At 43.8% G+C, this 24,192-nt stretch overlaps 2 long non-coding RNA genes across 4 annotated transcripts in view; both read left to right on the forward strand.

Moving 5' to 3' along the window:
• The window catches only part of LOC144820128 (uncharacterized), a 485,905-nt gene that overhangs the window by 396,713 nt on the left and 65,000 nt on the right, over window positions 1-24,192 (forward strand). The gene's annotated exons all lie outside the window — the stretch shown is intronic.
• Window positions 445-3,207, forward strand: LOC144771876 (uncharacterized). The gene is made up of 3 exons (XR_013599530.1): window positions 445-827; window positions 1,392-1,496; window positions 2,828-3,207. It is a non-coding gene; the product is annotated as an uncharacterized LOC144771876 (long non-coding RNA).

Raw genomic sequence — 24,192 nt, forward strand, 5'->3', positions numbered from 1 at the left:
GCACACAACCCAGCAGCTGAGGCACAGCTGGACCGAAATTCTCGACAGGGAGCAGGACCTGCTCGACCTGCTAGCCATCGAGATTCTGAGGCTTAGTGAGTAATAATTATATGTTGTATTTGTGTTCTACAATGCTAAAAAAAATCTGAATAGCATGCTGCTCACACTCAGAGGAAAGTCATGTTTAGTAAGGTTAACGCTGGTATATTAATATTGTGTAATCCAGGTTCTAGTTTCTGCTAGGCAGGTGCTGCTACCTAATCCAATTCATTAGGCACTCGCTTTGGCGGATTAATTAAAAAGACATTGCAGACTGTTTCTTCTGTCACTATAGTGAATCACTGAGTAGCGCTTTCTCTCTGTGACTTTGTTTATGTAGCTCGTTCAGTTCCAGGTTATTTAATTGAACTCACAGTGAGGATGTGAAGTGTGCATCTATGCATTGCAAAAAAGGGAGACTCCGTTCGCTCATCAAAGGTGTGGAGAAATGGGAATAGAATAAAATCAAAGATCATTAACTGCAATGCATTAGTTCCAAATGTAATTTTTGTTAAGACAATTTGGAATATGGATTTACTGACAGTTGATAGACTTGAGTCGAAAGAAACTAGTAATACAATAGGTGATCTGTTTTAGCGACTGTGTTTGCTTTTCATAAAACATTTTGTGGAGATTATCAACAGAATCACTCATCTATTTTCATTTATCTTCTTAATTTCTTTCATTAGCAACCAAGGTGAAGAAGAGGGGTGATTCCGAGGGTCCGGGGCAAGCTGGTAAGCTGGCGCCAACCACCAGCGCCGATGCCGAGGGATCTGCAGATCCAAGTAAGTCAGTTTATGATTGTTGTGGATTTCTTGGGGTAGAACCGTAGAATCGTGGGGTATTTTGTTTATTGGAATGTTGGTGGTATCTATTGTGATTTGTAAAGATTCAGATAGCAGGTCCAAGTAAGCTAGTATTTTAAATTAAATAAATCACCATGTATGTTTGTTCAGAAGGCTTCACTTTTCCTGCGTATGCCTAGCACTAACACAGTTCAGTTCACAAGACAGTGGCTATGGTCATCATGGACCACCCCTCCCCCTCAGTGTCGTGTGCTGCAGACCTGTTCATTTTAGTTACAGTATACCACCAGTTTCCAATGACAGTGTAGCAAGGATTGGAAAAAAAGTATAAGGTCCCACTCGCATTGCATTTGCCACCCATCACCATAGGTTTTTCATTGAACGTTATTCCACGCCTGACTTGTTTAACTTTGTGAACCAACCAATCAAATGCCCAGAGTGATATTTGGAAGATACGTGTTAACTGAGCTGTAGTGCTGCACTGCTGTTGTATTTGGGGTTAATATCTGGGATCCAAATTATGTGTAATGTTTTATATACTAGCCACACAGAACATCAGTGATGCCAACTCCAGTACCACTGCAAGAGAAGACAACAACGGCGGCGGATCAGTTGCAGGTGGAGAAGTGGCAGCAGGGACAGGCACTGGTAAATCATATATTTCTTGCAATTACTATGTTCACAAGCTATTGCAATGGTGCCGCTCATCGTCATCATCAAAACTGACTGTGAGATGAAACCCCCCCCCCAGCTTTACCAGCCACAGCGATAATTGAGTTATTATAGACTCTTCTTTCTGCAATGCAGAACGATCTCACATAATGCATTTTGATGGCTTGAAGGAGGCATGAAAGAACAGAAGGCAATGTATAAAAGAAAGGAAATGGTATATGAGAGAAATGGTGGGTGGGCCATTCTTGGCATGTGCCACATTTAATCATGCGATACCCATGTAAAGTGATTCCAGAACATATACCATGGTTTCTCATAACAGATTAATTTACACTTGTTCAGATTTTTCTCTTGTGAATTGAACCATGACTGAATAAGCCAAAGATGAAGAATTGATGATAAATGTAGTGCCCCTCTATTGTATAGAAAATAAAAGCTCTACCCTACCCGTCTAATACCTCTACCCTACACCTTGCAGTAGGGAAAAGCACGTTGTTTTTCCTTTCCTTGGTTCTTGCCCAGCAAATGGATTCGTTAGAAAATGTGGTGGCAGATGAGGCCACAGAGTAAAGTGGGAGTAAGTGCATGATTTGATATCAAGTTTGGCGTAAGGAATACACCGTAACGAATATACCAAATTAAATCTCTATAATCCATTCCTTTAGCTGTCGTGCAGTCCATTAGATTCATTTTCCTCAATGTCTACAGGATAATATATTAAGATCAGCATTATATACATATGGTGTGTGACTGACGTATTATCCTATTAATTATTCATCAGCCTATTTGAAGACAGGGTAGAAAGAGAAATGCACTTGGTGAAGAGCGGGGCTATTGGAATTAGATAGTTGTCAACTACAGCTGCAGCTAGTAGCAAATGAGCAGAGGCACTGGCTAGCAATGAGCATGACTTCATTACTTTAGTACCACACACAACTAGTACTCCATAATAGTGCATAATGTCGTACTCATCAATGAGAAGTCACTTATTTTTCAACTCAAAGTCTCTGACTCTGTTTATAGCTACTTGAAAAGCCTTTAGAAGAAAAAATAATCAATCACCATGCCAGTCTGCCTGTTACTTTTCTGCCACACAGTCACTGCTATTTTATGTTTGGCAACATGTGTGGTAAAAGAAAATATAAAATTGGCCTTGTGATTCTCCTAATCATAATCATAACGTCAAATAAATTCCAATAGACCTAGGGGACCAGCAAGGTAGTGCTAATGTGCCATACTGTTATTAAAAACAAATATTTGCACAGAGCATTATCTACAGTTTGTCTTTTATGTTTTTCCCAAAATAGCTGCTCCTGCTGGTCTAGCCGGTCCACGCAACTGGAAGGAGAGAGCGGCCCATTTGCGGCAGCAGAGGCTGGAGTGTATCCTGCAGGAATACTGGTGGCTGGTGGTCCTGGAAGAGGAGGAGGAGGAAATCAATGCACTGCTCCCAGGCCCCAGTGTAGCCGGTCCCCTTCAGCGTCCAGACTCCCTGCCATCCCATCGGCAACTGCTGCAACCCCCACCAGTATAGCAACAGGCAATTGCTGTGCTGCATCCTGGACACTATCGAGGGCCGGCTCACCTCGATCGAACAGAGCATGGACCAGCTCCAGACCAACATCCATAAGGCCCTCTTCTAACAATTTTACAAATATTTTGTTTTGGTTGGAGAGATTTGTTGTTGTTTGCTGTGGCTGGGTGGAGAGGGTGGGAAGGGAGTCGAGAGTGGGACTCAAGAGACATTCTTAAACATTTTGAGATTTGGGGCTTGGGTCAGTTTTGATTGGGAGAGGGGTGGGCATACTGTTTGGGTGGAGAAGATGGGTAAATAAATAAAGGGAAACTACTTTTTATAATCTAAATTTAGATTAAAATGTAGTTTAGTTTATTTTTACTTTGCACTGCTGCCTTCAAGTGTTTTACGCAGCCATGTTTATGTGCATGTAACTTAAAACTAGAGATAGTGTAGCACTTGGTTACAGAGTATAGGCTTATACTTCTCTAATTATCTTTACCATTATGGGGAATGCTGCTATGACGAGATGGCCTAGTCTATATTGTGTTGAGGGTCTGAACTATCTAGATAAAAATCAGTAGCAGTTAATGTATTTCTTACTTAGTTAAAATACATCCAGACTAGTTGTCTTACCTGAATATACATGCAGCAATAACAGGGGAGGGATAAAAACTTCACAAGCGAGGTCCCAGTTCCAGTTCCACCCAAGTGAGCTCCAACTGTATTGACCGATTGATGATTATCCATAGTAGCCAACTAAATGGAAGTAGAAAGGCTCAGTAAGTGGGTTCTATATATTTATCAAAGATTTACAAACAATTGACACCACCTGAGTACTACGTGATGATGATGACACAATGAGAATGCCGATTGTACTAAAATAGAACAAATAGCAATACCAGTAAGTTCTGTCTAATGTCTAGCTAACAGTATTATTTGTGAAATCCACAAATTATCAAAAATGGACTCAAAGCTTAGGTTAGGCGTTCCTCCTAAATGATGGTGCTGACGTCTGAAGTTCTTCATTCTATATCTAAAAAACTATGGACCATTTTTAATGCACAGGTTAGAAACTGGCTGGTGCGGACTACTGCTTCAAATAATCTATAGTAAGTTGAAGTTGCCTTCACCACATCTGCCCCACCAAGTGTGTAATCAATTGATGGTGTAATTTAAGCCACACCTCAATAAATCACACAGCTCAGGGGAAGAGGGTTAGGGGCTTGATGAATGGATGGGTAATGGGATTTGAAAGAAGGTTTGACAAAGACAAACACAAGAACACAAGGCCAACATTCATCTGGGCATAAAGAAGCAGCACATCATTCGCCATCAATTTGTTGTGAGAAGGAAACAAAGGAATGAGAATGACAGAGTACAGATACATGCATTGCAAACAGTCCTTCTGCCCGAGCCCCAATTTATTATATATCCACATGCTCTGTTTTCTAGCTTAGGGTGTAATCCCACACACCCACTTCTCTTATTTGATCAAACTGTTAAAAGAAAAATGGTACTGTATTCAAAATTGAGTGGTGCATCTGCATTCTTCTCTAGAATGTCCACTCTTAGTGGCCTCTGCCGTGGACGGTAGGTAAGCAGGAATGTTGCTGAGCTCAGCTAGCTTTTGCCTTTCGTTCGTGAAGAAGACTAGAAGTAGGCTTGTGGATTGTAAAAGGGAAACTGTATTTTAGAGTTGAGGCGAGGGATAGAAAGAAGGTAAGCTTCTTGAGGAATGTATCAAGATAAGAAGACTCAGAGCAAAAATAATAGGAGGGGGGCTCAGAGCTGCACTTGAGCCAAACACACACACACAGAAAGCAGCATTTCAAAAACACATCTCTCTCCATTCCAAATAGCTGAGTAGTACTACGCCGCAGACTCTCGGTTTACCTTTGAACTGAAGTTGATACTCCATAACTTCTTGCTTCATGCTGTTGATGAGATAGCCCTGCAGCTCCCAGTCCGGCCCTGAGTTCTTCAATGATACTCCTCTAGTCCTGAAAGTCTCAGATTAACCCCGTACCAGACCAGTCATCATCATGAATCGCGAAGACCTGAGCAAGATAAATGTGGAGTGCATGCATTGCTGATGAAGAACAAGTAGAGAATTAGACAGAATTGCAGTATTTTGCATAGGTTTTTGTTTGATAACTAAAGTGACTGTTTGGGTGTCTGAAGAACCAGCAAAAGGAGAACACCTCTGCAATTAATTATATCTGAAAGGGCTGATTATCACCTACAGGAAAAAAAATAGGTGCCCACCACTCAAGCCCCAAACAAAGCAAATCAGTAAACATCTCAATACATTTCCAATATAACAGTTCAACAAACACCCTCCCTGAGTGTCTGACACCACATGAATCATCAAACAATGTAAATCATCACTCACGCAATCAGTCGCTCACCGTTGCAATAGTTGAAGTTGTCTCAATCCAAGGCAATCACGGGTAGTTCAGGTATTGGGTATGCAATCATCTTCGATTCAAACAAAACATTGGAATTTGGTATTGGCAGGCATTCCTGTACATAATGAATGATTTTATGGGGCAGCTGTAGGAAGCTGGCTCTGTGTACACTATACCAAAATGAGGTATAGTGTGCACAGAGACCAGTTGAACCCCATAGACAGGCAGAGGTAAAAGTAGATAGCACCTTACTCTCTATTTGTGGTAGTGTGGGTGAGCACTAAGGCTTTATCAGAGGGTAGTGTTAAGCATTTATTGGGAAGAAATGATGTTACACACTCAAAGACTGAACTCAGACCAATTTGTTTGTATACAAAATATTATTTAGTTATTTTTATTTCTAGAACCAAGCCAAGCCTGGTGCAGGTAAGTAAAACAATACTTTGAAAATCTTATGCAGTGATGTACAGTTGAATGCAGGTTCAAATACAATTGGTTGAATTACAGGTATGTCAACAGTTCGAAATTGCTTTTTAGTTACTTTACAGATTACTGTACACGTTACTTATTGGATTCCTTTTTAAGTTACTTTTGCTAATCAGTATGATATGCCTAGATATCACACCAAGACATTTCCTAGACAAAAGGTAAGTAAGTCACTTTTTACACATATGCAGTTTTTCAAGGTTTAATACAAACCAACTCCACACTTGGAAGAATGTTCAAGGAAAAGCAGTCAATGCAATCCTATAGAAGTAAATGGAGTTAACGGTTTGCAGGGAAGTACTTATTTGTGAGAGGTGGTATTCTGTGGATAGAACCAGCGTTCTCCCAGGGTCGAGGATGCACACTCAGAACACCCTCAGTGGCACTAGGGTGACCGGGTGCAGAGTGCTGAGTCCCAATGGTATCCAATGGGGAAAAAGGGCCTCAGGTTGGTGGCTGCTCATGAGCAAGCCACTAGGTTGTGAGAGCAAAGTTCCTGGACCTAAGCTCAGGGCAAAGGGGATCCAATTGAGCACACAAGGTGCACCCACAGTGGCGGTAGGGTGTAGGGTGTGGTTTTGGCATCGGGTGCCCTGTTGTTTCTCAATGGGAGTTCCCGGTTTTGGATTTTGGCTGCAGACTCGGTCCAGGAAAACATCCGGGAGAAACAAACAGCTGTGCAGGTAAGTTGGAGGGCTCAGGGATGTAGGTGCACCTCAGGTTCTCTTCTCCAGGGTGCAGGGCGGCTGGATGCAGGGGTGTCTTTTGAAGTCAGATTTCACCTTACAGGGCCATTCGCGGTGGGGGTGGTTCTCCGTGCAGAGGCTGCAGGTGACATTGGGGAGTCCTGGAGGTGCCATCCCATGGTAGACTCAGACTCTGGAGCGCTTGGGGACCTCGCTGGGACTAGTGGGCCACCCGTATTTGGGCTGTTGGCTTCGGCTGCAGTGGTGGTTCCAGGGATCGGGTTTCTTTGCCCTCAACAGGCTCAGAGTCTTTCTTGGCTGTTTCTTTTGAAGAGAGCTGCTGTACACAGGAGATCCGGTCTTTTCTGGAAGTCAGTCAGTCCTTCCCGGGGTCCTGGAGGCCACTGGCTGCAGGACAAGGTGACTTTTTGCGCAGGATCTCAGGAAACTGCAGACAACCCAGTAGGGCTAGAGCAAAGTCAGTTCTTCTCTGCAGTCTCCTCTGCTGGGCGTCTTCTTTCGTCCTTCTTCGTAGGTTGCATGAATCTGTCCTCTTGGTTCAGTGCTGCCCCTATATGCAGTATTTAGGGTGCGTTTTAGTGGTCTTGAGGTTAGTAGTCAATGGGCTACTGACCTTAGGGTGACTACCCCATTGGTGTGCTCACCCTGTGTAGGGGAGTGGGCACAATCCCTAATCCTGATTGGAGAAGGCCTGACATTTGCAAGATGTAAGGGACTGAAGAGTGGGCTTCACTTCACCTCGCCCACCTGAGGGGTGGGGCTGGCAGAGGTGGACACACCTTCTGGGCTGCTCCACTTGTTCCTGCCTGTCTTACTGCCAAAATCGAGGGGAGACAGCATGTGTGCAAGACTGTATGGGTGGATGATTGTGTGTATGGGTGGGTTAGTGAGTATGTGTTTTATAATTGATTGTTTAAGAGAGTAAATATGTTTCAGTTTCTGTAGAAGTATGTGTAGTGGTGTGTATATAGCAGTATAATCAAGTAAATGTTTTTTTGATAGTTTATTTGCATCAGTCTGTCTGTTGTTGTGTAACTTGCTGCATGGGTTGCTCAGTAGCTACATAAGTGCCTCTTTGGGTTATTGATTGGTTGCCTGAGTATTTGAATGGGAGAGTGAGTGAGTGTGTGGGTGGGTGAGAGGTGTCTGACTCTGTGCATAGATGTGTGAGTGGTTGATTCACTGGGTGCATGGGTTCAAAAGTGCATGTGGAAACAGCTGTATGGGTGGGTGAGTGTATATGAGTCTGTTGGTAACTGAATGGATGTCTCAGTGGTACATGAGCAAGTAACTAAATATATAAAATACAGTGTAGGTGAGAGTTGAAGTATATAAATAACTATACATAAGAGTCAGTGATTGTGAGAGTGGCTGTATTGATGAGTGTGTACTTGCATCAGTGATTACATAGGAGACTAAGGATGCATTAGTATCTGTATAAATACGTAAGGTGATGAGTGTATAACTGTATAAGTGAGTAAATGGGAGTGTGATTGATTCTTTGCATGAATAACTCCATGGGGGAGTGGCAGTGTGTGAGTATCTGTATAGATGAATGAGTGCATATGATAGTGTTGTATTCATGAACAACTGCATGTATGAGGGATTGTATGTGTGAATGAGTGGATGTGTGTCTAGACCTAGGAATCAGTGAGTGTGTATGTAATAACTGGTATTGGTCTATCGATGGTTTTGAAAATGATACTCTATATTTTAGAGTGGATGTATGAAAGGTTATATTAAAATGTGAGGAGGTGCATCGGATTTTCATGTAGATGATGTCATCATGGATGTCATTTCAGCTGTCATCAGTGATGTCATCAGTGATGTTACTGACCATGTCATGAATGATGTAATATGTGACGTCATCAGCAGTGCATTGCGGGTGCCTGAGTTATAGTTAGCTGAACTAACTATAACAGAGGAACTTCTATGGTTTTGTACGAGTGAAATGTTCAACTAACTATAACATGTCTGAAACCTATGGTTTTTTCAGTGAATTTCTAAGTTTTTTTAAAGGCTAATTTCTAACTATAACGTGCCTGAAACCTATGTTTTTTTCAGGGAATTTCATTTCTAACTATAACATGCCTGAAACCTATGTTTTTTTCAGTGAATTTCAAAGGTTTTTTTAAATGCTAATTTCTAACTATAACGTGTCTGAAACCTATGGTTTTTTCAGTAAATTTCAAATATTTTTTTAATGCCATGATCTGCCACACATGCAGAGGCTCACAGAGGACATGCTGTGGATGGAGGTGTCAAGGATGGCAGCTACCGCTGAACATGAAATGTAGGTGGGATCTACCATGCCCTTCAGATCCTCATCATGGCATTGCTGCCACAAGGCATGGCGCCCTGGTGTGTTAGCACCTCACAGTGTGGCAGGCGTATGCACTGCACCCCCTGAAGAGTCAGTAGCACACAGTGCGGAGGACAGTCCATCACAGTCCACTGATGTGTCAGTGGCACACAGTCCCGCAGCTCGTACAATAAAAACCCACAGGTGGGGCAGTGCACACATACGAGGACGAGGACTTGGATTGGTTTGAGATCAGAAGAAGGCACTACCATTCATTATCACCACCTGGCCTGTTTATCCTTGGTGCCACACATTGCCCCACGACCTTCCATTGTCCTACATCACACTCTGATGCACTCACCTTGGTCCGCGACATGGCCTCCCATATCCTCTTCAATGGCCAATGACACAGAGACCTCACTGGGGACTGTACCCTTCCAGTTCTGCAGTACCTGTCATCCCCGGATGGACTCTGGTTCGCCCACCACGAGCCCATATTGTGAAGTGTGCTTGTCCTGTCCCTCTACCGTTCCAGCTGCTAAACTCCATTGGATGTGCAATAAACATCCAATGACACACTGCTGTGTTATGTTTTACCTAATTTATGTATTATTATGTGGAAAAATGTACAGAAAGTGACGTCAATGATGCTTATCTAATGGGATGCCAGTCACAGTATGCTACATAGTCTATTGTGTTTCTCATCCCGTAAACACTACAAAGGGGACACACACATTAGTCATTTCCTTGTCCAGACATGTACTGAATCACGCCCAGAGCCTCAGAGTAATTGTGGCTATCCCTGCACTGTTCGGTCAGACGCCATGCCACGCCACTCTGATTATGTTCCAACGTTAGCCCCACATAGCTACCTGTCGCAGGCATACTCGCTGTTGGTGTGCAGGTTAGTGGTCTAGTTGTCAACATGTCACGGCCACTCCCTGAGGGCAGGTTTGCACACACACCACACCCATCCGGCACATGTGTCATAGGCCTTGCGACCACGTAAATATAATGGATCGACAATGTCACATCCTTTATTGCCGGTGGTGACTGGATGGTGGATGCTCCACGGGTCTGAATCATAAAGAGTCCATGAAAAGTTGTGCAGAGAGTTAATCCCCCCCTGAGTGTAATGGGCATCATGGGCCTACCACCATGTGGCGAGGACTTGAGTTGCACTGGGTTAGTGCCACCCGAACATGATGTGGCCGTCAGGGGACTACCACTAAGTGGCGCGGACTTGAGTTGCACAGGGTTAGTTGCACCAAAAGCTGATGTGGTCTCCGCCATTGATGACTCAGGACTCAGCGACATGGGTGGGATCTGGTGGCCTGCGGAGCGGGTCCACATAATGTGCACCAAGCGGGATTACGGGATGGCTCCCTGGAGCTTTCATAGGCACGTGGAGTGCCCACTGGTAGACACTTCGGTGGCCGCAGGTAATAATTTGGTCATGGATGGGCAGGGGCGGCGGTGTCTCTCTTTCTCTCACTTCCCTCTCTTCACTCTCTCTCTCACTCTCTTCCTTCCTTATCTTCTATCTCTCTCACTCTCTCTCCCTTTCCCTTTCCCACTCCCATCCTTTCCTTCCCTCTCTTTTTCTCTCTGGCTTTTTTTTACTTCTCTCTTTCTCTGTGTCACACTCCTTTCATATGCGCATTACACACGTCCTTATTTTCTGCTTTATTTTCCAGGCTGTGTCGTCGACATTGATGAACCCGACAGGAGTCTTCCGCCTTGTTGTTTTGTGATGAGTTTGTTAAATTTCAATAAAGTTTTTGGTTGTTACTTAAATGCTGTGTGACTCTTTCTCATTCGTATTACTGTTATTTGGTGGTGTTCACCATAGTGTTACATTTTGGGGCAGTTATTGCAGGAATACTGGTGATTTCTGCAGTTTGCACCAGCTTCTGAATAGTGTGTTATATTTATCTGAACTTTAGTTACATTAAAGTGCTGATAATGAGATGCAGAGTATGCGTTCCCGTGCAAAAACACACGAGGTGCACTTTTGCGAATTATTCTAAATACTAAAATCCTGTATTGAGTTGCGTTGTGGTAGTGGGTGCATTTACAGTGTACACACAAAATCTCATTGTATTTACATTAATTGGGATTAGTGGGTCAGGTGCTGGATCTTGACAGGATACACTGCCCAGTTCGTTTATTTTTCTGTACACAAAAAAACCACATTACAACTTTCACAACAAAGAGCAAAAACTGTGATGCGAAACAAATTCCGGCGATAAGCCGCGTTAGCACCAGAGATTTTACACCTGCTTTCTGCTGGTGTTAAGCAGGACGACTACCTGCAGCATGAAAGGGAACACAGCCAAGAGCCACACCGGAACACCCACAGGTGCCATAGAGTCAATGAGCATTATACACGGATACCCATGAGGACCTCAACACTCATTGCAACAACCCCAGGACCACCAACACCCCCCGAACCGGCATCTGAGCAAGTGTGTCTGTGTGGTCATTGTGTTAGCATGGTAGGCACGGGCCATACAACATCACAGTGTGCTGTCTTCAGCGGACGTTACCATGTCACCTCAGCGTTGGCAGTGAGCCTGGACATGTAGCTATGCACGCATCCTCCTGAATGCACAAGCGGCGTGTGCTGGTCTGGCGTACACAGGCCAGCGCAGGGGTGTGCCTATCTGGCAAGGGGAACGGGGTATCTCGGATATGTCCATGTGCAGGAAGTGCGGCAAGCGTGTCTCTGTGTTCTGGTGTGGCCGCCACAAGGGCCGCAGCAGTCAATGTTGTAAAGTGGCATGCACCACCTCCAAAGGGCAAGGTCATGGTGTGGTTGGAATGCCGCAGGACATGCGTGAATAGGCATTTAAATGGTGTGCTGTAGGAATGAATGAATGAATGAATGTGCAACTTTTAGAGCGCAAACTTAGCCCAAGGGCATCAAGGCACTGAGAACAGACATCATGCAGGCAAGACCGATTCCCACTCAACCCGACCCTCAGGGGAACAACCATGTCTTGAGGGCTTTACGGAAAAGTGAGTGTTCCTGTTGCCCCGAGAGAGAGTCCGGGAGAAAGTTTCAAGCACATGCAGCTGCAAATGAAAAGGCCCTCCGGCCCCATCTCATCTTTTTAACCCTAGGAACAACAAGAAGATTCTTTGTTGCAGACCTCAGGTTTCTAGAAGGCACATACTGTTGAAAAATGGTCTTTAAGCCCGAAGGGCCCCAGCCATAGTATGCGTTGTGGGTGAGGCAGAGAGTTTTAAACATGATTCTGCGGTCCATCAGGAGCCAGTGCAGCGACCTTAGGGAGGACGAGACCAAAGGATGCTTAGGAATGTCCATCACCCAGGCAGCGGCATTTTGCACCAGTTGTAGACGTCGCAACTGGCCTTTATTGATGCCTAAATAAAGGGCATTGCAATAATCCAGTCTAGACAGTATTAAAGCAACCACCACTTTTTTTACGAGCTTCCAGTGAGAGGAACCAAGAGATTTTCCTTATGATCCGGATAAGCCCGAAGCAGGTGGCAACTGTCCTGGAGACCTGCAGATTGATGGAAAGGGAGGCATCCACCACAACTCCCAGATTCTTCCCATGGGATAGCGGGATAGGACAGGCGCCTAGGACATCAGGCCACCAATCCCGGGACCAGATGTTAGGGCTGTCTCCGAAGACCAAGACGTCTGTCTTCTCACCGTTCAATTTAAGATAGTTTTGCACCATCCAGGACGAGACAGCTAACATGCAATTTTTAAAGTTCTGCATGGAATCCCTGACATTATGCGTAATAGACACCATAATTTGGGTGTCGTCCGCATAGGACAGAACTTCCAACCCAAAGGACTTCACCACTCCTGCCAGTGGGGCTACTTAGGGATTGGTGTCACTACAACGCTGTTTATAACAACGCATTCCGTTACATCGGAATTTTTACAACGCAGGATCCATTACATCGGATGCCATTACAACGCATGGCATTACATAGCAGATGCTATTACAACGCATGGCATTACATCGTAAGTATAGGTAAGTATACCTTTTTAAAAAAAATGTAATTAAGTTAATTTAATTAATTTAATTTAATTAATTTAATTAAAATACATTTTAAAATAGTAATTATTTTTATTTAATAAATTTAAATCTATTTATTTAAATTAATTTTAATAAAAATTGTAATTAATTTTATTTAATTAATATAATTAAATTAATTTAATTTAAATATTTTTTTGATTGTAATTAAATTAAATTATTTAAAATATTGTATTTAATTTAATTATTTTAATTAAGAAATGTAATTAATATAATATAATTAATTTAATTTAACCTAAAAACACCCCTGTACCCCAAAACCCAAACCCTGCCCTGAAACCTAAAAACACCCCTGTACCCCAAAACCCAAACCCTACCCTGAAACCTAAAAACACCCCTGTACCCCAAAACCCAAACCCTACCCTGAAACCTAAAAACACCCTTGTACCCCAAAACCCAAACCCTACCCTGAAACCTAAAAACACCCCTGTACCCCAAAACCCAAAAACTACCCTGAAACCTAAAAACACCCCTGTACCCCAAAACCCAAACCCTACCCTGAAACCTAAAAACACCCCTGTACCCCAAAACCCAAACCCTACCCTGAAACCTAAAAACACCCCTGTACCCCAAAATCCAAAACCTTCTTTGAAACCTAAAATACCCCTGTACCCCAAAACCCAAACCCTACCCTGAAACCTAAAAACACCCCTGTACCCCAAAACCCAAACCCTACCCTGAAACCTAAAAACACCCCTGTACCCCAAAACCCAAACCCTACCCTGAAACCTAAAAACACCCCTGTACCCCAAAACCCAAACCCTACCCTGAAACCTAAAAACACCCCTGTACCCCAAAACCCAAACCCTATCTTGAAACCTAAAACACCCCTGTACCCCAAAACCCAAACCCTACCCTGAAACCTAAAAACACCCCTGTACCCCAAAACCCAAACCCTACCCTGAAACCTAAAAACACCCCTGTACCCCAAAACCCTAAAACCTAAAAACACCCCTGTACCCCAAAACCCAAACCCTGTCCTAAAACCTAAAAATACCCAAACACCCCAAAACATATACCTCAGTACCCCAAAACATATACTCCTATACTCATACTTATTTAAAAAATTACTCAATTTATTAATTTTAATTTATAATATTTAAAAACATAAATAAATATTTTTTTTTATTTTTATTTATAATTAATAATAATTAAATCAATTATATAATATTAAATAAAATAAATAAAAATTATATACTTACCAATACTTACGATGTAATGGTATGCGTTGTAATACCATCTGCTATGTAATGCCATGCGTTGTAATGGCATCCGATGTAATGGATCCTGCGTTGTAATAGCTGCGTTGTAACAGCATTACGACGTAAAAGTTGCGTTGTAAGTGATACACACCCTACTTAGATATTAAATAAGGTGGGGCTCAGAGAGGAGCCCTGAGGAACCCCACAGACTAGGGGGGAGGACTCTGAGTGGAAGCTTCCCAATTTGACTGTTTGGGACTGCTCCTCCAGGACAAAGGTTAGGAGATCCAAAGCCAAGCCCCCGACCCCTATCTCCCTCAGACGCTCCACCAGTGTCTGGGGAGACAGGGTATCGAATGCTGCAGTGAGGTCAAGTAGAATCAGGAGGGTGGTATAACCTGCATCCATCTGCACTCGAATCTTATCCACAACCGTAGTAAGGGCCGTCTCCGTGCTATGGAGCCTCCTAAAAACCATGTTGGAGCTATCCAAAATCTGGTGTTCCCTCAGATAGGCACTCAAATGGGAGTTCAGATGAACTTCGAGGATTTTTGCTGGAACGGCAAAAAGGAGAAGGGGCGGAAATATTTCATGTTTGAATGGTCTAACAAAGGCTTTTTCAAGAGGGGCCTAACCACTGCCGCCTTCAAACTCAAGGGGTACTGGCCATGTGAGGTGGCTAAGTTCAGGACCACAGTAAGGGGGGGAATAAGTGCCGCCTTGGCTGCTTTCAGGACCTTAAGAGGGCAGGGGACCAGGGGCGACCCCGACTTAACTCCCTCAAGTAAATTCTCAACTAATTCTGGAGTGAGAATTGGAAAGGCAGAGAGATTTGCTGAAATCACCTTTCTTGGGCTGTCACCAGCAAAGGTTTCAGGACAGCCACCGGATATCTTATTCGCATTTAGGGTCTCCAACTGAACATAAATGTCCGATTTCTTGGAGCAGAAGAAGGAGGTTAACCTGTCACAAAGCGCCTGGGATGGCTCCACCGCCTCGGAGACCGTAGGTGCAACAAGGGTGTTAAAGATGTTAAAAAGCTCCTTAGGAGATGACAGGCTCTCTGAAAATGTAGAATAATAACTTCCCTTTTCTTCAATGATGGCAGCTCTATAAGCTTTCAGGGAATGCTTGTGTGAATCTCTACCCCGGGGTGTCAAATCCCTTCGCCAAAGCCTTTCCTTTCTTCTGCACTCTTGTCTCATCCTACGTAAGCGGTCAGAGAACCAAATGGCAGAAGAAGAGCATGGGGTACAACAGTGCAGCACACAAAAGTGTGGAGGCTTGTAGGAGGGAGAAGCAGATGTTTGGCAATGTAACACACAGTGAATCTGCCCATGTGCAACGTGCTGAGCATCTCATCCATGATGACCAGGGTCGCAGACATCCCACAACACCCATGATCGACCTCTGTACACATCCTGTATGAATGCAGTAGGAAAAGTTACTGTAGGGATGAAAGGTTGTTTGGCTGAGCTATCTTGTGCTAGCACATCTGCTGCTCCGAGAAGGAACTTGCAAGTGACCAGCCCTCCCTGACAGATACGATAATATTTTCATCCATCTCCCACACTACACACTACCCAATTTGAGAACAACGAGTACACATTCCACACTCAAAAGTCCTTTGTCATAGTTAGCGTGCGTAAAATGGCTTTCACACGTGCTCCCACCACACCCCTGCCCTGCACCCATTGCACACAGACCCGGCTCATTGCACCAAGCTGTGTCATTTAATCCACAAGACTGGCACATGGCAACCCAGTGCAGCTTCAAGCAGAGCCACCGACGCAATGGCAGGGCATCCCGAACATATGGTCGACTCCATTCACATCCACCTGTACCTTGCACGTCTGCTGCATGTCCTGGGTGCACTGCCTTTGGCGGATCACTTACCAATGGAGCTTCTACATTGCAGACTTCACCTGCATTCAACCTGTGCTGCAATGTCACACATGCCTATCCGAGTGGTGCATGGACATGTGCCTCTCCAACGTGTGGGTAGCTGACATGGATCACGATGAGTGTGTGCACCCCCTGTTGGCCCACGACCAGGGCAGGAGTGTCATGGTGATGCCCGTTTATGGCATGCATGGATGTTTGGCATGCATGTTGGGAACTGGGCTTGGGAGACTGCATGTGTCATAGTATGCAGTGAGCAAGTTGAACCACTCCCCGATTCTGCTTTGATGCACATTGGGTACAGTGGTTGGAGTCAGCAAACTGTCCCGGTCAGCTGATGGATTACGTCGAAGACATGTCAAATATTGTGGTCAAACATTACTCATTAGAGATAGTGGCTTATGCAGCTGCACTCACGTTCATGGACTAGTGACAAAGTACCGACAACCACGACTCCATGTCCCACATTTCTCGTGTCCCGCCGCATCATTGCACGCTGTGCATCTGGTCACATGTCCCAAGACGACAGTGGACATGGCTGCATTGGGGTTGACTCATGTCCGAGGCGCGGACAACCAATGCTGCTTGACACTGACGTTTGTAGGTGATGGACTACCCCGAGGTGAACATGGACGTTTTCCTATGTTCTTTATTCAAGCATGCTTCTGCCTTTGTGTGCATATCGTGGCACTACGCTTGGCCGTACTGACAAGCACATTTTTTTTATGAAGTTCCACATTTTCACTTGTCTTCAAAAGTGTTGTGTCCTCATTTGTTTGCCAATGTGTGTCTCACGTACTCTCTGGCTGCTTGCCATACGTGAATTGCTACCCCATCCGAACTGTGGGTTTGTACTGCGTTCTCATATGCCTGTTTTGTACTGACGCTTTTGGACGTTTATCCCCACAAGTGAGTGCATGTGTGTCCTGTGTTCGATTGTGCGAATGTTTGTGTTTGGACAACATTGTGTTGGATGTTGGTGTGCCCTGCTTCCTATGTGTGTGTGCTGCATTGTGTGTGAGAGAAGTCCCTTCATGTGAAGTTTTGTTCATCCTTCTTCCAATCAGGCAGTGTGGTTTTCACTTCTGTGCTTGTTCAGTGGTGTGATATTGGTGGGTTGTGTGACGTGTGCTCCTTGTTGGTGTGTTTAATTTTGGCCATGGTTTGTCTGTAGTTGTGCTGTACTTAATTGTGCATGTGTGCCATTGTGCCCTTCTCCCCCTGTCCCCCCACTCCTTGCTTGTTCCTCTTCCTGGTGCTGTTGTGTCTGTAATTTTGTTGCTCTACACATAAATACATGTAAAGAACAAATTAGAATAGTTCCTTGATTCTTTTAGATTGCAAATCTTCTCTCTATTGGCTATTTTTGAATTTTCCATATAAACAGTTTTTTTTTTAATATTGAAGGACACATAGAAGTCTGAAGTGCAGTGTATTCTATCAACACACTTTCTAGAACATTCTACAACATGTGCAGGTTAAAAGTTCATCAATTTTTTAAACCTAACAATATTTTTTGCACAATTTTCTCAAACATTTAACAGCACGTGCAGCTTAAACGTTCACAATTATTTTAAGTTCGAACAGTGCCTTCCAAATGCAAGTAGCAGGTGTGGTTGAATTAAGCACATTTTATCCTATGATATGTACTCCATTTTTAGGCTGCTTTTTCTTAACCAATCACAAGGATGCTTTTCCACAAAATGAATGTGCACCCTACTTTTAAAAAACAATGCTTTTCATCTCCCAATCAGTTATCGTGCACTACCTTTGTGCCAAATTTGGGGCAATTCCGTTCAGTAGCTTCAGCTGTAGCCTATATATCTTCACCAACAGCATGACCCTTGTTGATGGGAGAGGAGAGCCAAATCGAGCGTTAACTCGGAAACCCGCGTGGGAAGGCAAACGCTGCAAGGAACCCTTTCGGAAGACGGGGAACGGCGCAACGAACTTTAAACGGGTAAGAGAACTCGCCGACAATTATTCCTCTCAGCTCTGAAGACTGAACTGTTACAAGGTAGCTCACGCGGCAAAAGAGGCTCCAAAACAATCTTATATAAATTGGAATCATTTTCACCAGAAAATTTGGAAAGTACCTTTCGGTTGGGTAAAAGATAATGATATTTACCAAACAATTTGGATAGACTTCCATATTACTTATACAGAGGGCGATAGAAAAACAGTGCCAATAGGTAAAACGGGGAAAAGGGACTCAAAGTTAAAGGATTAGACGGCTAAAATACAAACAATACACAGCTTATCGTGGAACGACGAGAGGCAAAACGAAATGCAGAAATGCAAAATCTATTTGCAACAATAAATACATCCCAAAGAGAAAGGGGACAAATAAGTTCAACAAGTTCAACAGACACCAACAAAGACAAATTAAGGTACTGGGAGAGACTGTCAAAAAAAGAGATAAATAAATGGTGGGAACTCCTCACCTTACAAAAATATGTCGAAGTCAAGAGGATCCGCCGAGGCCTTCGTCTCATGTTAATGCCTAGTCATCAAGACACTGGTCTGCCCTGTTCCCATGATGCACTGGGCCAGGGACAGACTAATTTGCATACAGCCAGGTTCTGAAACTGGGATGGTGCAATGAGCTAAAAAACGGTGTTGGATCTAGCCCTGATCTTTTGACTGGGTGAGAGTACTCTGCTTAATTCAGAGACTCTGTCCATCACCACCCCTTGTTGTAAATAATTTTGTCCACCCTAAGCGTGGAAGGGTATACTCAGATGTGAGTCCCTTGCTCATTGCACCATCAGGATTCAAGCAAGCCGGGCCGAAGACGGCTGTAATGCCAGAAACCGGTCCCCGGAAGCTTGTTTCCTTCCCAGTGTAAGAATTGGCTTTTGTAGTCTGGTCTGCCCTGTTCCCATGATGCACTGGGCCAGGGACAGACTAATTTGCATACAGCCAGGTTCTGAAACTGGGATGGTGCAATGAGCTAAAAAAAGGTGTTGGATCTAGCCCTGATCTTTTGACTGGGTGAGAGTACTCTGCTTAATTCAGAGACTCTGTCCATCACCACCCCTTGTTGTAAATAATTTTGTCCACCCTAAGCGTGGAAGGGTGTACTCAGATGTGAGTCCCTTGCTCATTGCACCATCAGGATTCAAGCAAGCCGGGCCGAAGACGGCTGTAATGCCAGAAACCGGTCCCCGGAAGCTTGTTTCCTTCCCAGTGTAAGAATTGGCTTTTGTAGTCTGGTCTGCCCTGTTCCCATGATGTACTGGGCCAGGGACAGACTAATTTGCATACAGCCAGGTTCTGAAACTGGGATGGTGCAATGAGCTAAAAAACGGTGTTGGATCTAGCCCTGATCTTTTGACTGGGTGAGAGTACTCTGCTTAATTCAGAGACTCTGTCCATCACCACCCCTTGTTGTAAATAATAGTCATCAAGACACAGCAGGAGATTTGTTACAAGAGTGGGGTGAACATCTATTGGAGTCCTCAACTGGACTAATAATCATCCTCACCAAACAAATAGATAAAGCTCTAAAAGAAATCCGAAATGAGCTTAAAAATGTTGAAGAAGAAATTGAAAAAGTAACCCTAACAGAAGAACAACAAAAATTGAAATCTTATATCCTAAAAAACCTAGAAAAACGTGAAGAGAGGGTAAAACAAAGCAAGCAAAATAAATTTCATCGTGATAGATTGGATTTTGAGGAAGGAAGAATTTTTACATTTGGGAAACAATATGACATCAAAAAAGGAAACGCCCACCGCTCCGGAAACCTCAAGTTTTGACTCCTTATCTAGTACAGATGTAAGTGAAACTGAAGATAATTCACTACAAGCCTCAGACATGAGAGAGCAGAGAAAAAAGACCAATTTTTTAACAGAAATGAGACTAGCTTTGGAACACCAAAACAAAAACAACTAGCCAAAAAGAGGGGGAACCAGAGGACGGTGAAGAGGCGGAAAAGGCTGACAAGAAGAGGCCACAGAGGCAAGGCGGATGCCAGACAGGACTTGTGGTTGAAGGACCCCGCTGACCTTGCCAACTTTAGGCCTATTTCCCTGCTCCCCGGCCTTAGCAAGGTGGCGGAGAAGTTGGTGAATCGTCGCCTCTCGGGCTTCCTGGAGTCCAACTCCCTTCTGGGTGACTCCCAAACGGGCTTTCGCCCCGGTCAGGGGACTGATACTGCCCTGCTGGCAGTCGTGGCGAATGCCAGGAGCATTTTGGATTCAGGGGGATCGGTGGCAGTGATCCTCCTGGACCTCAGTGCGGCATTTGACACCGTAGACCAGCAGGTGCTTCTCCAACGGCTGGCGGGGGTGGGGGGTCTCTGGGACGGCTCTGAAGTGGTTTGCGTCCTTTTTGGATGGTCGGACGTTTGAGGTGTGGGAAGGCCACGAGAAATCATCATCGGTCCCTCTCCAGTGTGGTGTGCCACAGGGCTCATCGTTGAGCCCTACCTTATTTAACATTTATATGGCCCCCCTGGAGAGTGTGATTCTGCCCCTGGGTATCAAGATTATCAGCTATGCTGATGATACCCAGCTGGTGGTAGGGCTTCCCCAGTCGGCTTACCATCCCGACCGGCTGCACACGTGTTTGGATAAGATCTTCACGTGGATGTGTAGCTCAGCACTCAAGCTTAACGGCTCCAAAACGGAACTGATGATGTTGGGGAATTCCCCTCCCTCCTTATCTCCGAGCAGCTGGCCTAGCTGCCTGGGAGCGACTCCCACCCCCAAACAGGAGATCAAGAGCTTGGGGGTATGGTTGGAGCAGGACCTTTCTTTTAAGACGCACGCTAAAAAGACCGCAGGCGTGTGCTTTGGGCTGCTTCGATCAGCCCGGAAGATCCTACCTCTCCTCCCAGTGGCCTCTAGGAGGCTACTTATCCAGGGGCTCATCATCTCTCGGCTGGACTTCAGTAACGCGTTGTTTTTGGGGGCTCCAGAGTCCACCCTAAATAAACTGCAGCAAGTGCAGAACGCGGCCGCTAGGCTCCTGATGGATCTTCCCAGGCATCAGTCTGCCCGACCTGCGCTGAAGGCGCTGCACTGGCTCCCTGTTAGGGAGAGGGTGAAATTCAAGGCACTCTGTATGGCCCATAAAATCTTGCAGGGGAAAGGTCCACCTATCCTACGGGACATGGTTCAATCATATAAGGCTTCCCGTTCCCTCCGCTCAGACCATCAACACCTGCTGCAGGTTATGAGGGTAAGGAAGGCAAGAACTGGTGGCAGAAGATTTTCCATCAACGTGGCCATCTTGTGGAACTCCCTTCCTCTGCACTTGCGTTCGGAATCAAGCTTCTTACGCTTTCGCAAGCTGTTAAAAACCTATCTGTTTCCTGTTTAATTCTTGTGTTGCGTGTCATGGCGTCTCTTTCTGGATAAGCGCGGGGATGCCCAAGGGTAACCAGGCGCGGTATAAAACTCCTTAATAATAATAATAATAACAAGACAACCAAGGAACTAGAAATGGCGACAATAAATACCCAGGAATTAAATATAATAAATCTATCGCAAAGACCTCCTACCCCGATTGAAAATGAAGTTTTAAAGAAAGGCTTACATTTCTGCCCAACATCGCATTTAGACCTGGCACAAACCAGGGTAGACTTGTACAAATATACAAGAAAACCTAAATTGGCTAAAATATATCCAGAAAAAGAAAAATACCAAAAAGGAAATTTAATATCATCAACAACAACACACAGCTCCCTCCAAGTAGAGGATATAGACAGTATAACAACATTAATGACAATGGGAGCAATTACTGACTCGCAAGAAAAGGAAGCAACAACTGAATGGAAGAATTTTACCAAATGGAAGGAGCAAGTAAAAGTGGACTCAAGCTGAAATAAAAATACAACCCAACCTTAACACCAGGGAACAAAATAGATACTTTCCATGAGACAATAGTGGAAGAACTTTATAAAATAACACCAAACAAAAGCAAGTACAACTTAACTGAAATCGAACTGGATGCTTTGAAAACATTACAGGATGATAAAAGCATTTAGATAAAACCCGCGGACAGTGGTGGTAACATCATCATACAGAACAAAAAGGATTATGTAGCTGAAGTACAATGTCAATTAACGGATAAGGAGTGCTACCAACAACTAAGCAAAGACCCAACCATGGAAATTCAAAATGAATTGAATATACATTTACAACAATGGTATCAGGAAGGTCTTCTGGATGACATTGAATATACATTTCTCAATAATAAACATCCAACAATACCAACATTCTACTGCCTCCCAAAAATACACAAAAATCAACAAAATCCGCCAGGAAGATCGATAGTGTCAGCCAATAATTCACTACTGGAACCCATCTCAGATTATATTGATCGCTTCCTGGCTCCCTTGGTAAAAAATCTCAGCTCTTATTTAAGAGACACAACGGATTTATTACAGAAATTACAAGAAATAACTTGGCGACCCACTTTCAAACTAATAACTATGGACGTGGTGGATATTGAACATCCAATTGGTATCAACACTTGCAAATACTTCCTGGGAAAGAGAAACATCAAGTATAAAGCTCACAACATTATGCTGAACAAAATGATCTCAATGTGCCTTGAAAACAACATCTTCTTATTTGACAAGCACATTTTTAAACAAATAAGAGGATGCGCAATGGGATTTTCTTTCTCACCCAATTATGCCAACCTAACTATGGGGTGGTTCGAACAAACATTGGCTTGGTCCACTGAAAACTATGAATTCCGCAAAAAAATAATTCTATTGCTCAGATTCATAGATGACCTTTTAATGATTTGGGACGGAACAGAGGAAGATTTCAAAACCTATTTTGAGAAATTAAACAACAGTCCAACACATCTAAAATTCATATTTGACATAAGCTCAGAAAGAGTCATATTCTTGGACGCAGAAATTTACATTGAAGCGAACACTCTACAAACAACACTACATAGGAAAAAAACTTCCACGAATGCAACATTGCATGGAGAGAGCTTTCATTGCAAGTCTCTTAAATGGAGCATCCCCTATGGGGAATTTCTCAGACTAAGGCGTAACTGTTCAGCAGATCATGAATTTATGAGACACAGCCAACAGGCAATCTGCAGATTTCAAAAACAAAAATATCCAACTAAAGTGATCGAAAGAAGTTTGGAGAGAGTAACAACTCAAAAACGAAAAGACATCTTGAATACTAACAAAAAAAGAGTTCTGGAACCAGAGAAGGAGACAATCAGGATGATCACTACTTTCAGTGCCGAAAATAACAAGCTGATAAGAATCATGAAAAAACATTGGGGAATATTAAATTGGACCCCACCTTATCTCAATTGATCGGAGACCACCCATATATAACCTATCGGCGGGCCAGAAACATTGGAGACAGAATAGTACATAGTCACTTACAAGACACTCCAATTAGAACATGGTTACAAAGGGAGGGCTTTTGGCCCTGCAAAAACTGCAAAGAGTGCAAAATTGCCAGCCCCAAAAAAGAAGTTGACATCAGAAATGGGAACAAATGGAAAATAAATCAACACCTTACCTGTAAGAGCACATTTGTGATATACATGGTGGAGTGCCCATGCCAAAAACGACATATAGGCAGTACAATCTTCGAAGTGAAGAAAAGAATTCTAGAGCATGTACGCGCAACAGTCCACAAAGATAGGATGAATGCAATTGCGAGATATATGGAAAAAGCTCATGAAGGCAATTGGGAGGCATTGAAATTCTGGGCCATAGAACAAATTCCAGCAACAGAAAGAGGTGGGGATAGAACAAAGATCCTCCGACAGAAGGTATCGAAACACATCTTGAGATTCAGAACCCTGGACCCCAGAGGGTTAAACCAATATGAAGAACTTTATGTACATCTTTGATAAAAGAAGGAAACAAATCATTGGAACAGACAAGATTGAATGAACTGAATAAATCCCCTAAATATGGAAGTGACATTGCTCACTAGAGAGCAACCAAAAAGGGACATAACGGATGGAAATTCCGAGTTACAGGAAAAATCATAAGCATTGACTGCATTATCCTATAAATCTATGTACAACAATTCTATAACCTTATGTTGGGATACTGAACAAAATCAC

The sequence above is a fragment of the Lissotriton helveticus genome, chromosome 1_1 (genome assembly GCF_964261635.1).
Source record: "Lissotriton helveticus chromosome 1_1, aLisHel1.1, whole genome shotgun sequence".
Taxonomy (NCBI): Eukaryota; Metazoa; Chordata; class Amphibia; order Caudata; family Salamandridae; genus Lissotriton; species Lissotriton helveticus.